The sequence below is a fragment of the Bactrocera oleae genome, chromosome 3, assembly GCF_042242935.1.
Source record: "Bactrocera oleae isolate idBacOlea1 chromosome 3, idBacOlea1, whole genome shotgun sequence".
Classification (NCBI taxonomy): Eukaryota; Metazoa; Arthropoda; class Insecta; order Diptera; family Tephritidae; genus Bactrocera; species Bactrocera oleae.
The window spans coordinates 58461872-58485723 of record NC_091537.1 but is presented as its reverse complement, the minus strand read 5'-3'; the positions used below and the strand labels follow the sequence as shown (position 1 = coordinate 58485723).

The window sequence follows — 23852 nt, the reverse complement described above, 5'->3', positions numbered from 1 at the left end:
TGAATGTGAAATACCGACGGCAAAACACAATTCTGTACTTTTATGACTCCATAATGGTGTCAAGTACAATTAATGAATTATTTTAAGAAATATATCAAAATACTTTATTAGTAATAATTTAAAAGTATTTTGATATATTTCTCATAATAAAGTAAAAATGAATTAACATAAAATAATTTAAAAAATAATAAATAATAGTTCAATAAAAGGGAATATATTTCAAATGGCATATCAATATGCCCAGTTTTGCTCACATATTATATTCTCTTCAATATTCGTCGGTTGGTTATGTTAAGAGAGCGTATGTGTACAGATTCACCGCTGTTATAAAAGCGAAAAATGTTATTTGTTTCTCGTGCATCTGTGGTGAACTCCTTGATAAATTCCTACAAATTGTTCGCTGTCGAACCTGCACCTTCTCATTGTTTTAAGTTCTCTGGTTGGTATTGCAGATGGGCGTAATCGGACCACTGCCACGCCCACAAAACGCCATTAATCAAAAACAAATAACTTGCCATAACTAAGCTCTGCAATAAGATACAAGACTGTTATTTGGTACACAGGATCACATTAGGGAGGGGCATCTGCAGTTTAAACTTTTTTTTTTAAAGTGGGCGTGGTCCTGCCTCTAACAGGTTTAATGTGCATATCTCCTAAACCGCTAACGCTATAATAACAAAATTCACTAGAAGCAAATGTTTTTAGCACTTCTATTGACAATGTGAAAATAGTTGAAATCGGGTGGCAACTCCGCCCACTCCCTATATAACGGTACTGTTAAAAACTACTAAAAGCGCGATAAATCCAGCACTAAACACGCCAGAGACATTAAATTTTATCTCTGAGATGGTATAAGATACTTTATAGGAACCGCGTTCAAAATTAGACAGTGGGCGTGGCACAGCCCACTTTTAGGTGAAAACCCATATCTTGAGATCTGCTTAACCGATTTCAACCAAATTCGGTGCGTAACGTTCTTTTCATGTTTCTATGTCATAGTGCGAAAATGGGACTACAACCACGCCTACTTCCCATATAACACCATTTTAAATTCCATCTGATTCTTTCACTTTCCACTATGCAAATCAGACAACAATGACTGTATCGGGAAAAAACTTTGCGTGAATAATGCGATTAAAGTATGCCACCTTGTGGCCAAAAATTGTCTAAATCGAACCAAAACTGTTTAAGCCCCCAAGTACTAAATATGTGGACCCCAGTTGACCTTCTACCGAAAATATCAGTCAATCCACATAGAAATCTCAAACGAGTATAATATTTGACTTTGCGAGAGTATAAAATTTGCGGCTACATCCGAACTTAGCCCTTCCTTACTTGTTTTCTGTGTTTTCTGTGTTTGCAGGGTTGTCACTTTTCCCTTCTAGAGGGAAAATCAGAAAGATGTTCAATTTATGATTTCTAGCTTTTGCCATCGTCGCGAAAAGACGCTTGTTGGCAAACGCATGCTCGGGGAGATGTGTAAGGCGTTTGCTTTTATGAATGAAACGACTTAGCTTATTGCTTGTGCGCCAGCGTTCATGAATGAAAATGTTGTTGGTGTATGATTTACTACAAATTTAGGATTTGTCCATACATACTTACATATAGATCAGTGCGCGCACATGTATTTATTTATAAGTGATAATATATTATTATATTATATTATATAACATATTGATGTACATATGTACATACATAAATTATTAGTTCTGTAAGAATTGAAATTAGAAAATTATGAAAATAGTAAAATATCATTTTTTACCTCATTTGCAAAAAAAAATCATATTTTATCAATTTTTTATCATAAAAATCGTTTATATGGCAAAAAATAATCATGCATATGTGAAGTGGCATTTGTATTTATTGTTTTCTCATTCATTTCATTTCATTTTTCTCTTTATGTTGGGAGATAAGTATTTCTGCAAGAGAACGTTGTTAGAAATTCTCATTTCTGTTAAATAACAGCAAATCCTACAGAAAATGGTGAACTCCTTGATCTTAATTTTTCAGCCAACCAATCGAGCATCATACAAAATTCAATTTGCACCTTCTCGTTGTTCTAAGTTCTCTGGTTCTACCACATTCATGGTAATTCCTTGCAAACAAAATGTGAGACCACCAAATATACAACACACTAACGCACAAAGCGACACCAAAAGAGAATTTGCCGATAATGAGCGACAAAAGTGCCCCCATGTAAACGCAGTCTAACACGCATAAAGGTAAAAATAGCACTTACGATGGGGGAAAGCGACGATAAAGTTATCCTGACTGACTGTTTCCAGCATCAGTCAACCAGAGAACTTAGAAGAACGAGAAGGTGCAAATTGAATTTTGTATGATGCTCGATTGGACGGCTAACAGAGCTGAAAAATTAAGATCAGGGAGTTCACCATTTCCTGTAGTACTTGTATTCGCTGTTATTTAACATAAATGAGACTTTATAACAACGTTCTCTTGCAGAAATACTTATCTCCCAACATAAAGAGAAAAATGAAATGAAATGAATGAAAAAACACAAAAATACAAATGCCACTTCACATATGCATGATTATTTTTTGCCATATAAACGATTTTTATGATGAAAAATTGATAAAATAATACTATTTTGCACAAATGCTACATTGATAAAATGTGAAATATGTCTACATATACATATAAGCGCACAATTGTAAGTATGTCAGCCAATAAGAAAAATAAAAACATTGTTATACAAGAACAACTATTGTCTCAAATAGCATGAGCAGCGTCAGAAATCAATACGGCAGCCAAATTGACAAATCCATAATTAGTAGTAAATCACACAACAACAACATTTTCATTCATGAACGCTGGCGCATATGCAATAAGCTAAGTCGTTTCATTCATAAAAGCAAACGCCTTAAACAACTCCCCGAGCATGCGTTTGCCCACAAGCGTCTTTTCGCGATGATGGCAGAAGCTAGAAATTATAAATTGAACAACTTTTTGATGTTCCCTCTAAAAGAAAAAAGCGACAACTCTGCAAGCCCACAAAACACAGAAAAAAGTGACAAAAGTGGCAACAAAGCCTTTGTCGATTTAAAATATTTTTCCGTGACTCGCAAAAATCTGCGTCAATATGTATGCATGTTCATATTTAAACATGCATGTTCATATAGTACATATTTACAATGATTTGTTGGCAAAGCTGTCAGAGCGGCAAGGGAAGCGAACCTGCACCTTCCCGTTCTTCTAAGTTCTCTAAATCTACAATAAACAGTTGGCAGAAAGGGTTCGTGCGAACGGGGGTCCTTTTTTTACGTTTGAAATTAAATTAATTATTACTCGATAAAATTACATATAGGAGTGCCTAATTTTCGCACTCAAAGTATACTTTGAGGGAGAGAAGCAACTATGCACTTCCCGTATTTGCTATTACGTCGCAGTTCTGCTTTTTTTTACATTCTACGTTTGTACTTGCACAGACTTGTGGCGGTCGTGCTTATCAAAAAATGTAGATGTAAGTAAAATAAAAACTCATGACAAGTACAGGTTAGTTGAACAGTTGGTTCGTCTCACCAAGAAATAGCACTACTATCTCCAAATTTTTTTCTCAAGTTGCTACATCTGTGTTGAGAACACAGGCAAAGTTACAAGTCGTTCTGTCAATTAATTCTTTGTTTACAAACTTTTTAATAAGAAAAAAATTTAATATCGCGCAGTAGTTAGATTCTTTGTATTGAAAGGTTTAAAAGCAAAGGAAATTTATGAACGTCTGTTAGAAGTGTATAAAGAGTCCTCACCTAGAAATCGTACCGTTGAATTTTGGGCTGGTGAACGTGGTCGTACTAGCCTTGAATACGATCCACAGGAATGACGACCAAAAACCGCAACCACACCAGATGTCATTGAGCAAATTCATAATATTGTTAATGAAGATCCAAGTGGGACTAAGCGTGAAATTGTTAATGCCATAGACATCTCAGACCAACGTTAACAATTCAACAAAAACTGGAACGAAAACAAATTTCTCAGCATAATTTGGAACGTTTTAAGCAAAAAATAATCGATTTCCTTCGTCGATTTATAACTATGGATGAGACTTGGATCTACCACGTTTGCAGTGGACTGAAGCTAGTTGTTTAGCTCCAAAGGTGGTGAAGTCACAACTATCAGCAAAGAAGGTTATGGCATCAATTTTTTGGGATGCAAAAGGAATTTTGTTGGTTGATTATCTGCAGAAAGGTAAAACAATCAACTCTAAATATTATATTATTGTAGCCACTTAAATCAGCAGGATAAAAAATTCGTGAGAAAAGACCTGGTTTGCAGCACAAATGTTTTAACAATGACGAAATTCAACGAATTAAAGTACGAATTGTTTGAGCATGCACCAGATTTGGCTCCTAGCGACTATTACCTCTTCTGAAACCTGAAACAATTCCTTTGTGGAAAGCGTTTTTCGTCGAATGAAGAAGCTATTAAAGCTGTAGACGGGTATTTTTCAGAGCTTCCCGAAAGTCAGTATGAGGATGGAATAAAATTATTGGAGGATCAATAAGTGTTTTGAAGTTAACGAAGATTATATTGAATAAATCAATATATTTCGTATTAAAAACAGTATTTTTTCATTTCGAGCGCAGAAACTTTTCAACCAACCTGTACAACATATGTAGTAGCCGGTGTACCGATGTATTTTATCTTTATTAATGTTGTATTTTTTCTTGGGCCTTAGAGTTTTTAGCGTTGTTTATTTTACTGTTAACATTTTTGTCGTATTTTATGTATGTTGAATGCATTTTTAAATTGTATTACAATAGAGGCTCGAAAAAGTTAAGTAGTTTGTTATTGGGGTGCTTTACTGTTTCGGATTCTTGACTTTTCCGTGATATGAAACATGTATGCGATTATACGTGTATTTAAACAGTACATATTCACCGCATATATTGACTTCATTGCTAAGTCCATACTCTAAGGTTTCGGAAACATGGAAATCCATGCCCAATATATTAACCAAAACACCTTCATCTAATATATTACTTACGCGCGGCTAACATTGATGTAATCAAAACAAACAAGTATAACTGTACATAGATTGTAAAATTGCATATGTATTCGCATGAAATTTCTTACGGTAAATGCCGTTCAATTTTTTATTTCTATTTAATTGTATGTACATATGTAAAGGTGTTTTTAGGTATAAACTTAATTGTAATAAAACAACGATAGATTATTTGATTGACATGAATTTTATTTATCCGAAAGATAATCTTGTGGCATTACATTTTAAATATGATTTCTGGCATATGACCGCCATGGCTGGCTCGGATGTAGTCCAATCTGGACGTCCAATTTTCGATGACTTTTTCCAACATTTGTGGCCGCATATCGGCAATAACACGGCGAATGTTGTCTTCCAAATGGTTAAGCGTTTGTGGCTTATGCGCATAGACCAATGACTTTACATAACCCCACAGAAAGTAGTCTAGCGGTGTTAAATCACAAGATCTTGGAGGCCAATTCACAGGTTCAAAACGTGAAATTAGTCGGTCACCAAACGTGTATTTCAATAAATCGATTGTGGCACGAGCTGTGTGACATGTCGCTCAGTCTTGTTGGAACCACAGCTCCTGGACATCATGGTTGTTCAATTCAGGAATGAAAAAGTTAGTAATGATGGCTCTGTACCGATCACCATTGACTGTAACGTTCTGGCCATCATCGTTTTTGAAGAAGTACGGACCAATGATTCCACAAGCCCATAAAGAGCACCAAACAGTCAGTTTTTATGGATGTAACAGTGTTTCGACATACACTTGAGGATTAACCTTCAAACAGAAGTGTGCTTCATCGCATCATGCGATAAAATGTAGTAGCGTAGTGCGCGATACGTACTCCGCACAGAACCATTATTTTCGAAATAAAAGTACACTATTTGCAAGCGTTGTTTAGGCGTGAGTCTATTTATTATGAAATGCCAAACCAAACTGAGAATACATCACTTGACAGCTGTTAAATCGGTCGCCATCTTAAACAGTACTGCCAACTTAAAGTTCTATACCTCGAAAAAAACACCCGATATATGTAAATACACTTGACAGGTTAGAAGATATGTCTCATGCCGCGACTGAAAGATGCTTAACTTTTCCGTATACTTAACTTTTGTGCGTCTTAACTTTTCTGAGCCTCTATGTACTGTATTCGTTTTAAAATATTCTTAGCACGCATATCTATCAAATATTTTTTGTTAAAATTACAGATAATTAATTTTTAATCATTTATTTTTGCATAAAACCACTCACACGTAGTATATTTATGTACATACAATACAATTATATAAGCCTAACTTTAAAGAAAAAGTTCAGGTTTACAAAAGCAGAGACATACATATTATTACTATCTAAGACCAACTTTGTATTATTACTAAGACTAATATTTAATAAATCAATCTGTTTATTGCTGTTTAACAAATGTTTTTTATTGTCGCATCATGTCATACTATACGGCGCTGAAAACGTGTTTATTCGCGCTAAAAGTTTGTCTTTGACAGTTTTTCGATTGATTGACTCAGTACGTTGTGAGCGCTCGTCAAAGATGGACACCAGCAAAGAGAAAATTCGCTATGTTTTACAATTTTTCTTCGATCAAGGCGAAAAAGCAGCCAAAGCGGCTGAAAAAATTAATTTAGTTTATGGGACCGATACTGTAAACGAACGTGTAACACAAAAGTGGTTTGCTAGGTTACGTTCCGGTAATTTCGATGTCAAAGATGAACCACGCGTCGGGAGGTCTGTCTTCGAAAATTGCAATAAAATCATGGAAATAGTGGAAACAGACCGTCACGTGAGCACTTATTTAATTACAGAGGAACTAAAGATAAGCCAGAAAACCGTTTGGAACCATTGCAACCTTGGATTCAAAAAGAAGCACGATGTTTGGGTAAAACACGAACTAACGCAAAAAAACATGATGGACCGAATTTCCATCTGCGAATCGCTGCTGAATCGCAACAAAATCGACCCGTTTCTGAAGCGGATTGTGACTGGCGATGAAAAGTGGGTCACTTACGACAACATCGAGCGCAAACGGTCGTGCTCAAAGCTCGGCCCTCTACTGCCAACAACTGGACCGCTTAAAGGCAGCACTCATCCAGAAGAGGCCATCTTTGATCAACAGAGGCCGAATTGTGTTCCATCAGGACAACGCCAGGCCACACACGTCTTTGGTGACGCGCCAGAAGCTCCGGGAGCTCGGATAGGAGGTCCTAATGCACCCACCTTATAGTCCGGACCTCGCGGACGCGCTTAATGGTGAGAAGTTGACCTCAAGAGAGGCCTGTGAAAATTGGTTCTTCAAGTTTCGTGCAAATATGGACGCAGCCTCCTACGAGAGGGGTATAATGAAGGTGGCATTTCGTTAGCAACAAGTTGACGAACAAAACGGCGACTTAAATCCGACAAATGTACACAAAGTTATCATCTTTTGAAAAATCAATAAAAACCTGAACGAACTTTTTACTTGAACCTAAATGTTTGTACAGGGTTTTCCAATAAGAGTGATATTGTTTAAAAAAAACAACACCCTAATTGTTAATTAATTCGAATGTTTTTTATTTAATGTGTAGTATAATCGATACAATTAAGTTCTGATTATAACATCATTCAAATTTTCGAGTACTTTTTCCACTACTTTTACTCTTACTACACGCTTTTTTGTCTTTTGAATTTTGCGGCTATGTACAAAGCGCTACAGAGCTCGTATCTGGCAACACTATACATAATTTGAAAGGTCTTGACATAACCTACAAAACAACGCTATGCATGATTAGTTTGGATATTGCGTTCAACAGTTATAGACGTGTAAACATGGAGTTCACTAACGCCGAAATTCGTGCTATTTTAAAGTTTTCCTTCGTTAAAGGCAAATCCGCTAGGGAAACGTTCCGTGAGGTTAATGGTGTTTTGGGGGATGGTACTCTATCACTTCGAACCGCGGAGGAATGGTTTCGACGATTCAGAGCCGGTGAAAACGACACCATGGATAAGCCAGCCGGCGGAAGACCTGTGACGACAAATACCGATCAAATCATGGAATACATCGAGTTAGACCGGCATATGGCATCTCGTGACATCGCCCAGGAGATGGGAGTTAGTCACCAAACCATTTTGAACCATCTGCAGAAGGCTGGATACAAAAAAAAGTTTGATGTTTGGGTGCCGCATAATTTGACGCAAAAAAACCTTCTGGACCGAATCAACGCCTGCGATATGCTGCTGAAACGGAACGAACTCGTCCCATTCTTGAAGCGGATGGTGACTGGCGACGAAAAATGGATCACATACGACAATATCAAGCGAAAACGGTCGTGGTCGAAGGCCGGTGAATTGGCCAACAGGAAGGGTGTAGTGTTCCACCAGGACAACGCCAGACCACACACTTCGTTGATGACTCGTCAGAAGCTACGAGAGCTCGAATGGGAGGTTTTATCGCATCCAACATATAGCCCGGACGTAGCGCCAAGTGATTACCACCTGTTCCTGTCCATGGCGAATGCCCTTGGTGGTGTGAAGTTGAACTCAAAAGAGGCTTGTGAAAAGTGGCTGTCCGAATTCTTCGGAAATAAGGAGGGGGGCTTCTACGAGGAAGGTATTATGAAGTTGCCGTCTAGATGGAAACAGATCATCGAACAAAACGGCGCATATTTTAACTAAATCCGATCACTGTAACACTTTTTATAAAGCATTGAATGAAGAGCAAACAAGCGGAAGGGATTTGACAACCTTATATTTCCAATTGCGGCCATAAAAAATTGGTTATCATCAATGTATACCGCTCTCCGTTGACATGCGGTGTCACCAGATTTATTTCGAAAGAAGTACGGACCGATGCTTCCACCAGACCAAAAACCACACCAAACTGTCAATTTAGGTGAATGTAATGGTTGTTAATGAATAATTTGTGCATGTTCTTGGCACCATAATCGACATTTTTGTTTATTTACCGCACCACTCAGACGGCCATAAAATGGCAAAAGCGCACGAAAAGTTTCAATTGGGGAACGATTATTCTGATAATAAAATTCAATAATTGTTGTTCTTACGTATATCTTTCCCTTTTGAAATTGTATACATTACTGAATACACTCACATTTGTTATGTCAGTACAGATGGCTAATTTACCTGTCATTGACCTTCACTGTTATTGTTAAAAAGAGACACTTACGATTTATATTACTTACTATAGTTTTACATATGTAAGAATGAAATAGCTGCATTCTTTAGTACTGTCACCACTGACAGTAAAATGACTGCCAATGTGTTTTTCCAAAAGCAAATTTTGTATACGTGGAAAAGAGATACCACACATTTCCATAGAAGTTTCGAGAAGTTGTGAAATACATACATATGTAGGTGTTACTCCGTGCGATAAACCGAAAGTGTTACGCGGGTAAACAATAAAGTCTTTTTAATTTTGAAAAGTGAGTCAGATAAGTCAAATGTGCTGGAATGAGAATTAAAATCATGACATATACGGCGGAATGGCTCGTTTAGTTCAAAATTTGATCTACAGGATTTTAGCAGTGAAGGTCTAAACTGCCTCGAAAGGCGAACCGGAATATTAAATTTAATTTCAGACAGGAGAAAAGAACTGCAAACTGTTCCATTCAAAATTTTCACTAAAAATATTATGCCAAGCATTTCCCTACGACTAGAAAGTGTAGGTAGATTAATAAGTTTTAAACGACTAGTGTATGGAGGTAGAAGTTTTCAAATATAATATACGTAAGTTAATATTAAATTTCAAATAAAACTATATTTTTGTTACATTCCTTTTTTATATAATATTATGTATATTATTATAACTAATTTTAATCAATAGTTTTAAATTTATTAAAGAAATAAAAATTGCAGTATATGCTGCGCAAAATAATTTTTCTCTTGTGATGGATTTATAGTCATAACTGACAATTTTCAGCTTTGATGGATTTATGATCAGTCATGACTCAGGAAAAGGCATGAGAGTGAGCAGTATAGATACATAGTGAATCAATTCTGAATATTCATGTGTTAACGAAAAATGCAAAATCACACACATGCTTTTGTTCACATCAGTTTTTGCACAAGGCTCTTAAGAATATGATAGAAACTTTGTTCTGCGCACTGCGCATAATCCAGAAAAATACACAAGTAAGCATGCGGTGTACTCTTTGTTGCAGTGCATCGCTGCAGGTCTCTGCTCATATGTCAAAACGTAAAGGATAACGAGACTATGATATATCTTAATAAAACTTGGCACCCGTGTAACAGAAGACTTAGAGGTTGATATTGCAATCAGCCACGAACAAACAAGACAAAACAAATTCCATCTATCGTTAATAAAACCCCGCACGAAGAGTTAATGGTAGCAACGATCGTAAGTCCTTACATGGCTTAAAAAAGAAATGCTTCGCAAATTGTTTCAATGTTGAGCTCAGAATCTGCAATAGCTTCAAAAATTATTAAAAGTTTATTTAGTTAGATGGATTCCACACAAAAATCCCTAATAAATTGATGCAATATGTTGCTAATAAAAGGAACTGCAATATTTTTCCGAGCTACGACATTTTAGCTAAAAGTAAAAGGAATATTATCCCAATGGCATAGACAGCTGTAGTGAATTTGCAATATCTTGTTGATAAAAAATGGATCCTCAATACTATGGCAAAGTCATTGGAATCAGACCAATAAAAATAATTTTCGAGTCAGTCGGCTTAGTTCGGATAGAGGTTGAAAATGTTAAAAGACAGCTTCCACAAATTCTGCCAACAACATTGAATCGTTGGCAAGTAGAATATGAATTCCTAGCGGAGTCATTATCCATAGCTTGCGGAATTTGTGGGGCGACTCTAAGATGAATGAACAATTTAAATTTGGTTCGGCTGCGGAAACCAAGGAACATTTGTACGAATATGGATTATCAACACTACATGCTTGGATAATTCCTAACAGACTACCAATAAAAAACTGGCAAGTTCGTGGAGAAAATAAAGAAATTGTTGAAGCTACAAAGAAAAAAAAATCAACATGAACTGAGAAATCAAATGGGTATCTTATCTTGACAATGACGGGTTCAGGGAACCCAAACAGCGGTAATAATGTCAGAACGTTTTTTCAGTAGCCGAATTCGGCTTCCATCAATTCATAAAATTTTAATACATAGCACAGATATAATTGAAAATTGATTCGTTACCAATAGGAATGATATCCGAAGAGGCACTTGAGAACCAAAGACTTACGCAATTGTAGCCTGAACCACACTTGAAAACCCTAGATGTTGCACAAAATGGAAGACTTAATGTACGCTCTATTGATTTCTTCGGACTCTCTCATAACCTCAAAATCCAAAAGTACCTCGAAGTACTCTAAAAACACATTCAAATATGTAGATGATGAGGTCAAGGGGCTTCTTTTAGATGCAAATGAGTTACCGGACTGCTGTATTTCCGAAAGCTCTGATTTTATAAAACAATTTTTTTTGCTGTTAAAAAAGAAAAAATTATAAGAATAATTTGGTACTTTCTTATATTTTTTTCATATATTTTGTATATAAAAAATTAGAAAAAAACATTTAAAAAAATTAAGAAAATTATCGCAATTTATTGATTAAGTATTTGTTAATAATAATTAATTTTATAAGTAACATTAGACTTAAAATTTACTATTTTTTTCGAAGTTTAAGTTATTAACAAAGCGCCGCCAGAATGGTAATTTCTTCTACTGTGCGCCTCTCTAATAGAGGGTTATGTACAGAAAACTATGATACTCTGTAGCAACATGTTGCGAAGGTATAAAAATGTTACCTGAGTAATTATGGTATTATTGGTATTTCATTAACTCATAAACGGTGTAGAAAAACTACATATATATTGTACATACCTTACCTTACATTATATTACTTGTATAGATCATATACTCACTTAGTTTCATTAATTTATTTATTTCGTGTCAACAATATTTACATACATATTATATATTTATATTACACTACTATATGACTGGAGTCCTCGGTCAAACTACAAGTATTCAATACAGTAAAATGGTATCTATGAATAAAAACGAAAACGTTATAGGCGGTATAAAAATCCACGTGGCTAAAATTTGAACATGACTACAAAGTTTGAAAATGATTGATACAAATTTTCCTTGAGTCGCTATCTGTTGATAACATTTAAGAAAATTAAGAAGGTAGCTAAGTTTGATAATTTTTAACAATTATATTTATGGTTGAATATTATTTTTGGTCGAGCTCAAATAGACCCCCATACTGCAATGGAGAACTGTAGGAAATCGTGGCAACAGGATTGGAAATTTACGTTTTCATTTTTATCAACAATAGTAGCGATTGGTTTTAAATACATCAGATCCCTTGGCAACAACTGTTGCACCTGGAAATTAATTTCGTCAACATCTACATTTGTGGCCAAAAATAGTCTCAATTAATAAATTTTTGTCGTGAACAGCATTGCAGCAATTGTCTGGCAATTTTATGCATTGCGTATTTGGTTGCAGTTCTGTTCTACCACATCCAGTATCTAGCAATTACATGGAATATATTTTTGCTAGTGAATCCATTTGCAATTGTGCGCGCATATTTATCAAATAAATGTAACAGTTCACCATAAGAACGATTGTAATAGTATCGCTGCCGTTTAAATCTTGCATTGTTCTGTGCAATGCTTCGAAAATATTTGTGAGCTATTATGCATTATATATATATAGGTAGCACTGCAGCTATTCCGCTATTTTTTTTATTAAAATATGTGTGCATTATAAGGTAGGTAGGAGTACTGCCAGCTTAGAGTCAATTAACGCTGGATGCGCTATTTTGGTCCACTATCGTAGGACTTTATAATCTTGCTATTCCGTTTCATTGTTGTCCTCAAACCAATTGGTGCTCTCAATGAAACGACTTATATCCGTTATGCGTTTTGTGCCTGATGGGTTCCAAGAATTTTGTGTCGGGTTTGTGATAGAGCTGGACATTCACAGAGAAAATGGAAAACCCTTTCCGTATTTGCTTCTGCTGTGATAATGTGTATCGTTATAACGAAGGCCCATTTTTAGCGAATGGTCTCCAAAAGGGCCGTGCCCCGTTATGGTATCTTTTAGTCTGTATAGTCTTTTTCTTGACCTAGCTGGCTATGCAAGTAATCAATTCGACTCTAACCTCTTAATTTCCTTATTCTAATAGCAGAAGTATTGTATATTAAGCGTCTCGGTCGGACTTGGCTTAATAGCCCCTGTACAAGCTACGGAATACAAACCGTTTAATTTTCTAATATTATAATGTCTATTTAATGCTGGTCACCAAACTAGTGCCCCATGAGATAGAATTAGTCTAATGACAGCGGTATACATTAGAGCGGGTAGATTTTTTTCTATACAACCGGTTATTCAGAAAAGACAGACGACGTTTTTCTTGTCTTGGCGAGTTTTAGTTGAGATATATGTATATATTTAACAAAAAGAATTATTATGAAAATACACTTAAATCTTATTTTATGCTTTTTTGTATGGGAGATATATATTATATTATATTTGTCCGATTTTCTTTATTTTTACTGTCACTGTTAAGTATGTATTAGAGGACTATTCTGCAAAATTACGAGCTCTTATCTTTATAATTGGAAGGCAGTATACTAGGAAAATCTGAATAATTGGTTGTTTGGGAGATATGTGATATAGTTGTCCGATTTTGTTTAATTTCACTGTCATTGCTAAGTATGTATGTATTAGAAAACAGTTCTGCAAAATAATGTGCTCTTAGCTTTTTAATTAAAGGCAGGCAACCGGAAAATAAAATAACTGAATAATCAGTTGTATGGGTGATATGTGATAAATATTTGTCCGATCTAGCCGATTCCGACAAATGATCAATAGAATATCAAAATGCACCTATGCATTGAAATTTATTCGGATATCTGAAAAAATTATGAAGAAATTAAATCTATATTCTCTTAGGCCAAGTTGTTCATATAGCCCGGACGTAGCGCCAAGTGATTACCACCTGTTCCTGTCCATGGCGAATGCCCTTGGTGGTGTGAAGTTGAACTCAAAAGAGGCTTGTGAAAAGTGGCTGTCCGAATTCTTCGGAAATAAGGAGGGGGGCTTCTACGAGGAAGGTATTATGAAGTTGCCGTCTAGATGGAAACAGATCATCGAACAAAACGGCGCATATTTTAACTAAATCCGATCACTGTAACACTTTTTATAAAGCATTGAATGAAGAGCAAACAAGCGGAAGGGATTTGACAACCTTATATTTCCAATTGCGGCCATAAAAAATTGATTATCATCAATGTATACCGCTCTCCGTTGACATGCGGTATCACCAGATTTATTTCGAAAGAAGTACGGACCGATGCTTCCACCAGACCAAAAACCACACCAAACTGTCAATTTAGGTGAATGTAATGGTTGTTAATGAATAATTTGTGCATGTTCTTGGCACCATAATCGACATTTTTGTTTATTTACCGCACCACTCAGACGGCCATAAAATGGCAAAAGCGCACGAAAAGTTTCAATTGGGGAACGATTATTCTGATAATAAAATTCAATAATTGTTGTTCTTACGTATATCTTTCCCTTTTGAAATTGTATACATTACTGAATACACTCACATTTGTTATGTCAGTACAGATGGCTAATTTACCTGTCATTGACCTTCACTGTTATTGTTAAAAAGAGACACTTACGATTTATATTACTTACTATAGTTTTACATATGTAAGAATGAAATAGCTGCATTCTTTAGTACTGTCACCACTGACAGTAAAATGACTGCCAATGTGTTTTTCCAAAAGCAAATTTTGTATACGTGGAAAAGAGATACCACACATTTCCATAGAAGTTTCGAGAAGTTGTGAAATACATACATATGTAGGTGTTACTCCGTGCGATAAACCGAAAGTGTTACGCGGGTAAACAATAAAGTCTTTTTAATTTTGAAAAGTGAGTCAGATAAGTCAAATGTGCTGGAATGAGAATTAAAATCATGACATATACGGCGGAATGGCTCGTTTAGTTCAAAATTTGATCTACAGGATTTTAGCAGTGAAGGTCTAAACTGCCTCGAAAGGCGAACCGGAATATTAAATTTAATTTCAGACAGGAGAAAAGAACTGCAAACTGTTCCATTCAAAATTTTCACTAAAAATATTATGCCAAGCATTTCCCTACGACTAGAAAGTGTAGGTAGATTAATAAGTTTTAAACGACTAGTGTATGGAGGTAGAAGTTTTCAAATATAATATACGTAAGTTAATATTAAATTTCAAATAAAACTATATTTTTGTTACATTCCTTTTTTATATAATATTATGTATATTATTATAACTAATTTTAATCAATAGTTTTAAATTTATTAAAGAAATAAAAATTGCAGTATATGCTGCGCAAAATAATTTTTCTCTTGTGATGGATTTATAGTCATAACTGACAATTTTCAGCTTTGATGGATTTATGATCAGTCATGACTCAGGAAAAGGCATGAGAGTGAGCAGTATAGATACATAGTGAATCAATTCTGAATATTCATGTGTTAACGAAAAATGCAAAATCACACACATGCTTTTGTTCACATCAGTTTTTGCACAAGGCTCTTAAGAATATGATAGAAACTTTGTTCTGCGCACTGCGCATAATCCAGAAAAATACACAAGTAAGCATGCGGTGTACTCTTTGTTGCAGTGCATCGCTGCAGGTCTCTGCTCATATGTCAAAACGTAAAGGATAACGAGACTATGATATATCTTAATAAAACTTGGCACCCGTGTAACAGAAGACTTAGAGGTTGATATTGCAATCAGCCACGAACAAACAAGACAAAACAAATTCCATCTATCGTTAATAAAACCCCGCACGAAGAGTTAATGGTAGCAACGATCGTAAGTCCTTACATGGCTTAAAAAAGAAATGCTTCGCAAATTGTTTCAATGTTGAGCTCAGAATCTGCAATAGCTTCAAAAATTATTAAAAGTTTATTTAGTTAGATGGATTCCACACAAAAATCCCTAATAAATTGATGCAATATGTTGCTAATAAAAGGAACTGCAATATTTTTCCGAGCTACGACATTTTAGCTAAAAGTAAAAGGAATATTATCCCAATGGCATAGACAGCTGTAGTGAATTTGCAATATCTTGTTGATAAAAAATGGATCCTCAATACTATGGCAAAGTCATTGGAATCAGACCAATAAAAATAATTTTCGAGTCAGTCGGCTTAGTTCGGATAGAGGTTGAAAATGTTAAAAGACAGCTTCCACAAATTCTGCCAACAACATTGAATCGTTGGCAAGTAGAATATGAATTCCTAGCGGAGTCATTATCCATAGCTTGCGGAATTTGTGGGGCGACTCTAAGATGAATGAACAATTTAAATTTGGTTCGGCTGCGGAAACCAAGGAACATTTGTACGAATATGGATTATCAACACTACATGCTTGGATAATTCCTAACAGACTACCAATAAAAAACTGGCAAGTTCGTGGAGAAAATAAAGAAATTGTTGAAGCTACAAAGAAAAAAAAATCAACATGAACTGAGAAATCAAATGGGTATCTTATCTTGACAATGACGGGTTCAGGGAACCCAAACAGCGGTAATAATGTCAGAACGTTTTTTCAGTAGCCGAATTCGGCTTCCATCAATTCATAAAATTTTAATACATAGCACAGATATAATTGAAAATTGATTCGTTACCAATAGGAATGATATCCGAAGCACTTGAGAACCAAAGACTTACGCAATTGTAGCCTGAACCACACTTGAAAACCCTAGATGTTGCACAAAATGGAAGACTTAATGTACGCTCTATTGATTTCTTCGGACTCTCTCATAACCTCAAAATCCAAAAGTACCTCGAAGTACTCTAAAAACACATTCAAATATGTAGATGATGAGGTCAAGGGGCTTCTTTTAGATGCAAATGAGTTACCGGACTGCTGTATTTCCGAAAGCTCTGATTTTATAAAACAATTTTTTTTGCTGTTAAAAAAGAAAAAATTATAAGAATAATTTGGTACTTTCTTATATTTTTTTCATATATTTTGTATATAAAAAATTAGAAAAAAACATTTAAAAAAATTAAGAAAATTATCGCAATTTATTGATTAAGTATTTGTTAATAATAATTAATTTTATAAGTAACATTAGACTTAAAATTTACTATTTTTTTCGAAGTTTAAGTTATTAACAAAGCGCCGCCAGAATGGTAATTTCTTCTACTGTGCGCCTCTCTAATAGAGGGTTATGTACAGAAAACTATGATACTCTGTAGCAACATGTTGCGAAGGTATAAAAATGTTACCTGAGTAATTATGGTATTATTGGTATTTCATTAACTCATAAACGGTGTAGAAAAACTACATATATATTGTACATACCTTACCTTACATTATATTACTTGTATAGATCATATACTCACTTAGTTTCATTAATTTATTTATTTCGTGTCAACAATATTTACATACATATTATATATTTATATTACACTACTATATGACTGGAGTCCTCGGTCAAACTACAAGTATTCAATACAGTAAAATGGTATCTATGAATAAAAACGAAAACGTTATAGGCGGTATAAAAATCCACGTGGCTAAAATTTGAACATGACTACAAAGTTTGAAAATGATTGATACAAATTTTCCTTGAGTCGCTATCTGTTGATAACATTTAAGAAAATTAAGAAGGTAGCTAAGTTTGATAATTTTTAACAATTATATTTATGGTTGAATATTATTTTTGGTCGAGCTCAAATAGACCCCCATACTGCAATGGAGAACTGTAGGAAATCGTGGCAACAGGATTGGAAATTTACGTTTTCATTTTTATCAACAATAGTAGCGATTGGTTTTAAATACATCAGATCCCTTGGCAACAACTGTTGCACCTGGAAATTAATTTCGTCAACATCTACATTTGTGGCCAAAAATAGTCTCAATTAATAAATTTTTGTCGTGAACAGCATTGCAGCAATTGTCTGGCAATTTTATGCATTGCGTATTTGGTTGCAGTTCTGTTCTACCACATCCAGTATCTAGCAATTACATGGAATATATTTTTGCTAGTGAATCCATTTGCAATTGTGCGCGCATATTTATCAAATAAATGTAACAGTTCACCATAAGAACGATTGTAATAGTATCGCTGCCGTTTAAATCTTGCATTGTTCTGTGCAATGCTTCGAAAATATTTGTGAGCTATTATGCATTATATATATATAGGTAGCACTGCAGCTATTCCGCTATTTTTTTTATTAAAATATGTGTGCATTATAAGGTAGGTAGGAGTACTGCCAGCTTAGAGTCAATTAACGCTGGATGCGCTATTTTGGTCCACTATCGTAGGACTTTATAATCTTGCTATTCCGTTTCATTGTTGTCCTCAAACCAATTGGTGCTCTCAATGAAACGACTTATATCCGTTATGCGTTTTGTGCCTGATGGGTTCCAAGAATTTTGTGTCGGGTTTGTGATAGAGCTGGACATTCACAGAGAAAATGGAAAACCCTTTCCGTATTTGCTTCTGCTGTGATAATGTGTATCGTTATAACGAAGGCCCATTTTTAGCGAATGGTCTCCAAAAGGGCCGTGCCCCGTTATGGTATCTTTTAGTCTGTATAGTCTTTTTCTTGACCTAGCTGGCTATGCAAGTAATCAATTCGACTCTAACCTCTTAATTTCCTTATTCTAATAGCAGAAGTATTGTATATTAAGCGTCTCGGTCGGACTTGGCTTAATAGCCCCTGTACAAGCTACGGAATACAAACCGTTTAATTTTCTAATATTATAATGTCTATTTAATGCTGGTCACCAAACTAGTGCCCCATGAGATAGAATTAGTCTAATGACAGCGGTATACATTAGAGCGGGTAGATTTTTTTCTATACAACCGGTTATTCAGAAAAGACAGACGACGTTTTTCTTGTCTTGGCGAGTTTTAGTTGAGATATATGTATATATTTAACAAAAAGAATTATTATGAAAATACACTTAAATCTTATTTTATGCTTTTTTGTATGGGAGATATATATTATATTATATTTGTCCGATTTTCTTTATTTTTACTGTCACTGTTAAGTATGTATTAGAGGACTATTCTGCAAAATTACGAGCTCTTATCTTTATAATTGGAAGGCAGTATACTAGGAAAATCTGAATAATTGGTTGTTTGGGAGATATGTGATATAGTTGTCCGATTTTGTTTAATTTCACTGTCATTGCTAAGTATGTATGTATTAGAAAACAGTTCTGCAAAATAATGTGCTCTTAGCTTTTTAATTAAAGGCAGGCAACCGGAAAATAAAATAACTGAATAATCAGTTGTATGGGTGATATGTGATAAATATTTGTCCGATCTAGCCGATTCCGACAAATGATCAATAGAATATCAAAATGCACCTATGCATTGAAATTTATTCGGATATCTGAAAAAATTATGAAGAAATTAAATATATATTCTCTTAGGCCAAGTTGTTCGGAATGAACCATTAAATATTTCCAACATACGCGATTTTTAAATTTTTTGGCTCCTGTGAATCAACATACTGACTTTCCAATAACGTTAAACACTTTGTCTAGGGCAGTTTCGATTGATCGACCCTTTAAGTCTTTTGTGCTTTCGTGTCTTCTTCCACCTGGTTTTGGTAGGAACACCACTTTGACTATTTTTCAGCTTCTCGGTATGTAAAATAGTTGGATGCTGGCCATATATATATTCTCGACCCTTGAATCCATTCGTTCCTTTAGCTTCTGCATCATTATGGGAATAATCCCATAGTGTATATGATCTTCTTTTTACTTACTATGCGGTCGGATTGGTTTGCTGTATTGGCAAGTAGTTCTGGTTGTACCTCCACTGCGGTTTGCTAATTATCAGGGAAGTTCGTTTTCATGAGTTCGTCTTTAAAAAAGATATTATCATAAGTTCCTTGGCACAAATCTTACTCAGTCTTGTGGATTCTTTGCAGCTTTATAGCGATGTGCAGAAAGATTGCCATGAGTCTGCTTTTGCTTTCCTAACTGCTCTTTTGTACTGCTTTAAGGTGTCTTTGTAAGGCTCCCAAACTTTGGTCCTATACCTTTCATTGAAAGCTTTTCTTAAGTGGGTTCTGAGGTTCTTATGGTTAGCGTTCCACCAAAGAGGCGATTTCCTGTTAATGACGTACATTGGTTGAAAGCGGTGGCTAAGACCTTTTCTAACATATCATCCTCCTTATCTAATCCTTAAACACTATTAGTTTTATTCTATTGTAAAGCATAAACAGATTAAAGTCAAATATCAAATCGGGAACCCCTATACCAGCTTCAAAATCAGCTGGAACGTTGGAAATTACTTTATAATGATGTTAGGTAAGGTCTGACCTATTTCCATTAAGTTTTTAGATTACTAAATTATACTCGAATACATGTTTCGCTACGATATTGTGCCGAACACGAATGCCAGTACAAAACAGAAAACCGAAAATTTATAAGAATGATCCAGACAGCATATCACCACAGGTGTCCTCTCGGTTGGAAAAGCAGGAGGCGTGTATATTGGTAGTCAAAGATTGTTTCAGCAAATTGTCAGAGGTATATCGAATTCCTTATCAAGGGCGGATAACGACGTGTTCCATAGAATTACGTTTTGGCTAAGAAAGAAATTTCGAACGATGCTTTAATTTAGGAGATGAATAAGAAACTGGGTACTGGGAAAGCACATACTTGTACAACTGCATTACATTCGCAGTCCGATGGGATGGTAGAACGATTTAACAAAACTTGGAAGAAATTTTACGGAAAGTGGTAGTCAAATATCAAAAATATTCTAATACACGTATATCCTTGGTCCTTATGGCTTATCAGTTGTACATGAAACAACGGAGCATATTCCGGCAAGAGTAAATTTTGATAACGGTTGGTACCGCAAATATATCCAATCACGACGATCAGACTTAGGTAGAGGGCTGGATGATGAAAACGATACCAGAACATAACAGAGTATCGATAATTTGTAATAATCACCCAGGCAACGAAATTTGTAGTCGCCAGGATGTTCGAGTGGCGATGTTTTGGCAACGATCTATCATATAAGGGCTGCTGGATTGTGCAGCAGACACTGCGTCTGCCGTGTAAAGAGCAAATGAGATGCAAGTAAGAAGTTGTAAGCTCGGATAATGAGTAATAAAGCGTTACGCTTAGGGAACTAGAAATAAAGTAAAGTATATAGCCATTGTATTGGGACTTTTGTTTAGCACTTCAGTGATTGAACTGAAGGTTGAGTTAAAGGTAGATGATTTATTGAGAAATCCGTTACAATATCTTACTTATTGACCGATGCATATGGTATAAAGCCAATCGGAAGTTTTTTTATTCATTTTTAGCATCACGACACATAATTTAAAAAAATAACCTCAATGAGTTTCATTAAGCAACGTCTTTGACCGATTATACGGTATAAAGTCAACCGAATGTTTGAAAATATTTATATTAAGTACATGTGCGCTAGGAAAGTATTCATCCCATCTAGTCCATTTTAGGCACAAAGACACATTGAATTTCAGTAAGATAACTCACATATTGACCGGTACATGCGGTTTAAGGTAAACTGGAAGTTCGAAAAACTTTAAATTGGGTGTATGAGAGTAGAGAAAGTATTGACCCGATTTTATAAATTTTTAATATTTATCTGTGCAAGCTTTTATTCCTAGAGCTGTACTGGTGCTTGATTTAAATACTTTAAAGTAAAAGAATCATAAGAAATCAGAAGTTGTCATCTATAGGAAATAGGTGTGGTTGTAATCCGATTTCGGCACAATGTAACATAAGAATAGTCAGAATAATGTTAGGTTTGAAGTTAAGCAAGCAGTTCCCGAGTTATAGGATTTCACCCAAAAAAAGACAAAGCCACACCCTTTTCCCAATTTTGACACCGTTTCATATGAGGCCTATCGAACCATCTTGAGTGTGAAATTTAATGCTTCTGACTTATTTATTTAGTGAGTTATGTACTTTTAGCAGTATTCAGCAGAACTGTTCTATGGGGAGGATTTTAACGGTATTATGTAGCGTAAAAATTATTCGTCTCCGTCTATCTATAATACCAACCTTCGTATTGCACCCTTTTGTACCTGTGCCAAGTTTCATCAGGATTTCAACTCCTGTCGTCATCCTGGTCATATACATATGGTATATACATATAAGTATATGTATAACTCTATATCTATATCGATTAGTTCTAGGAGTTATACACAGCCGTTAGATAAACAAAAATACTTTGTTGCAACATGTTGTGAGAGTATAAAAATATCTCATGTGAATTCAATATTCGATATTCGATAACACCGTAAAAGGATTACAATCATATTTGGCTTCTAAATAATTTATATACTTGTATGATATGAGTCATAGCTGTATTATAGCTGAGGTTATTAATGGACCGATTTTACACATTTTCGTTACCAAACTATAGTATATCCAAGATTATACGTTCGATTAAATTTGCTAAGGTGTGGAAAAATTTCCCTTCCTTGCTAACTACGAGAGTATAAAATGTTTGATTACACCCGAACTTAGCCCTTCCTTTTTTGCGTAATGATTGGTTCAAGAATTCTGTCAAACTTAACTCAATATTTTAATAATTTTCAGATTTTTAAACAAAAGATTGAAACCCACTAGATCTGAAATGAATAGCAAAACTTTTCATTCCAAATAGTTTTTGTTTGCCTCCAAAAAATGTTATTGCACTGTGCAGTATAATATAAATTAAAATATGTGTTTTTAACCTTGTGAGTTTTGACGTTGATATTTGAACATTTCACAAATATCATGGGACTTTTAAATGCTGTAATCCACTCAGATGGAAGGGTGTAAGAAAACAGAAATTATATTGATTTATTCTGCTTAATATTTATACAGAACCGTAATACAATTGACTTTTTTCAAATTATTGCTATTATGTATATTCAGTATTAATGAAAAATTGTTTAATAAAAATGAAATTCTGTTGAGTATTTGTGCACATAACTAGTAAATATGTATGAATGTAACATAATGAATATATGCATAATTATTACCCCCGAAAATGTGATTAAAAAATCCCTTTGAAGTGAGAGGGTGCCAAAAAGTTTTCTAAAACGATTCTGCGTATTTCAGAAAGTATAAAAAGATATAAAGATTTCGACCTACATTCTGCTTCAGCTGTATGTGACATACCGAATCCCTTCATAGAATTCAATGTTAAAAAATACCATCTGTTTCTACCTTCCGTCATTACAATATTTTCTGCTACTGCTAAAAACCATGTCATTAAGCACGTCTTTCAATTTTGCAATCATAATAAAATTTGCAATCCAATAGTAACAAAATAATATATATTTATACATAATAAATAAATGTCAATTTTTGTTACTAAATGTCCATACATTGTCTTCGGCGGATCACAGAAGTATAACATTTCCATAGTGCATTATGGAAAAGCACAGATATAAAGCACATTTCTACACGTCATATTAAATTTTCAGTTGACTTTTTCATATATTTTCATTGCATCACTGCGAATTGCACTTATTTTGCTAATTCACTTACAGTATATTGACATATATATGTATATATAAAGTATATAGTTATTCAATATGCTTTAATTTGTATACAACAGTTATATGAATATAATTTATTTTTTTACGTAAAATAATTTTTAAATTGACTGCTTTTATTTCTGTAATTGAAATATATAATATTTGAACGCATTTTTTATAAAATAATAACAGTTCACAAGCAAAATCAGGATCATCAAATAGTAACACAACAAGAAACACGCACAACTAAAATCAGACTAAACTGAAAAATTTATGTGTGTGATAGCC

General features: G+C 34.7%; 1 long non-coding RNA gene across 1 annotated transcript; it reads right to left on the bottom strand.

Annotated features, from left to right (window-relative positions):
- Positions 1 to 17265: 17265 nt before the first annotated feature.
- Positions 17266 to 23165, bottom strand: LOC138856244 (uncharacterized). The gene is made up of 3 exons (XR_011395374.1): positions 19954 to 23165; positions 19516 to 19874; positions 17266 to 19433 (listed from the first exon to the last, which is right to left on the bottom strand). It is a non-coding gene; the product is annotated as an uncharacterized lncRNA (long non-coding RNA).
- Between the last annotated feature and the right edge of the window lie 687 nt (positions 23166 to 23852).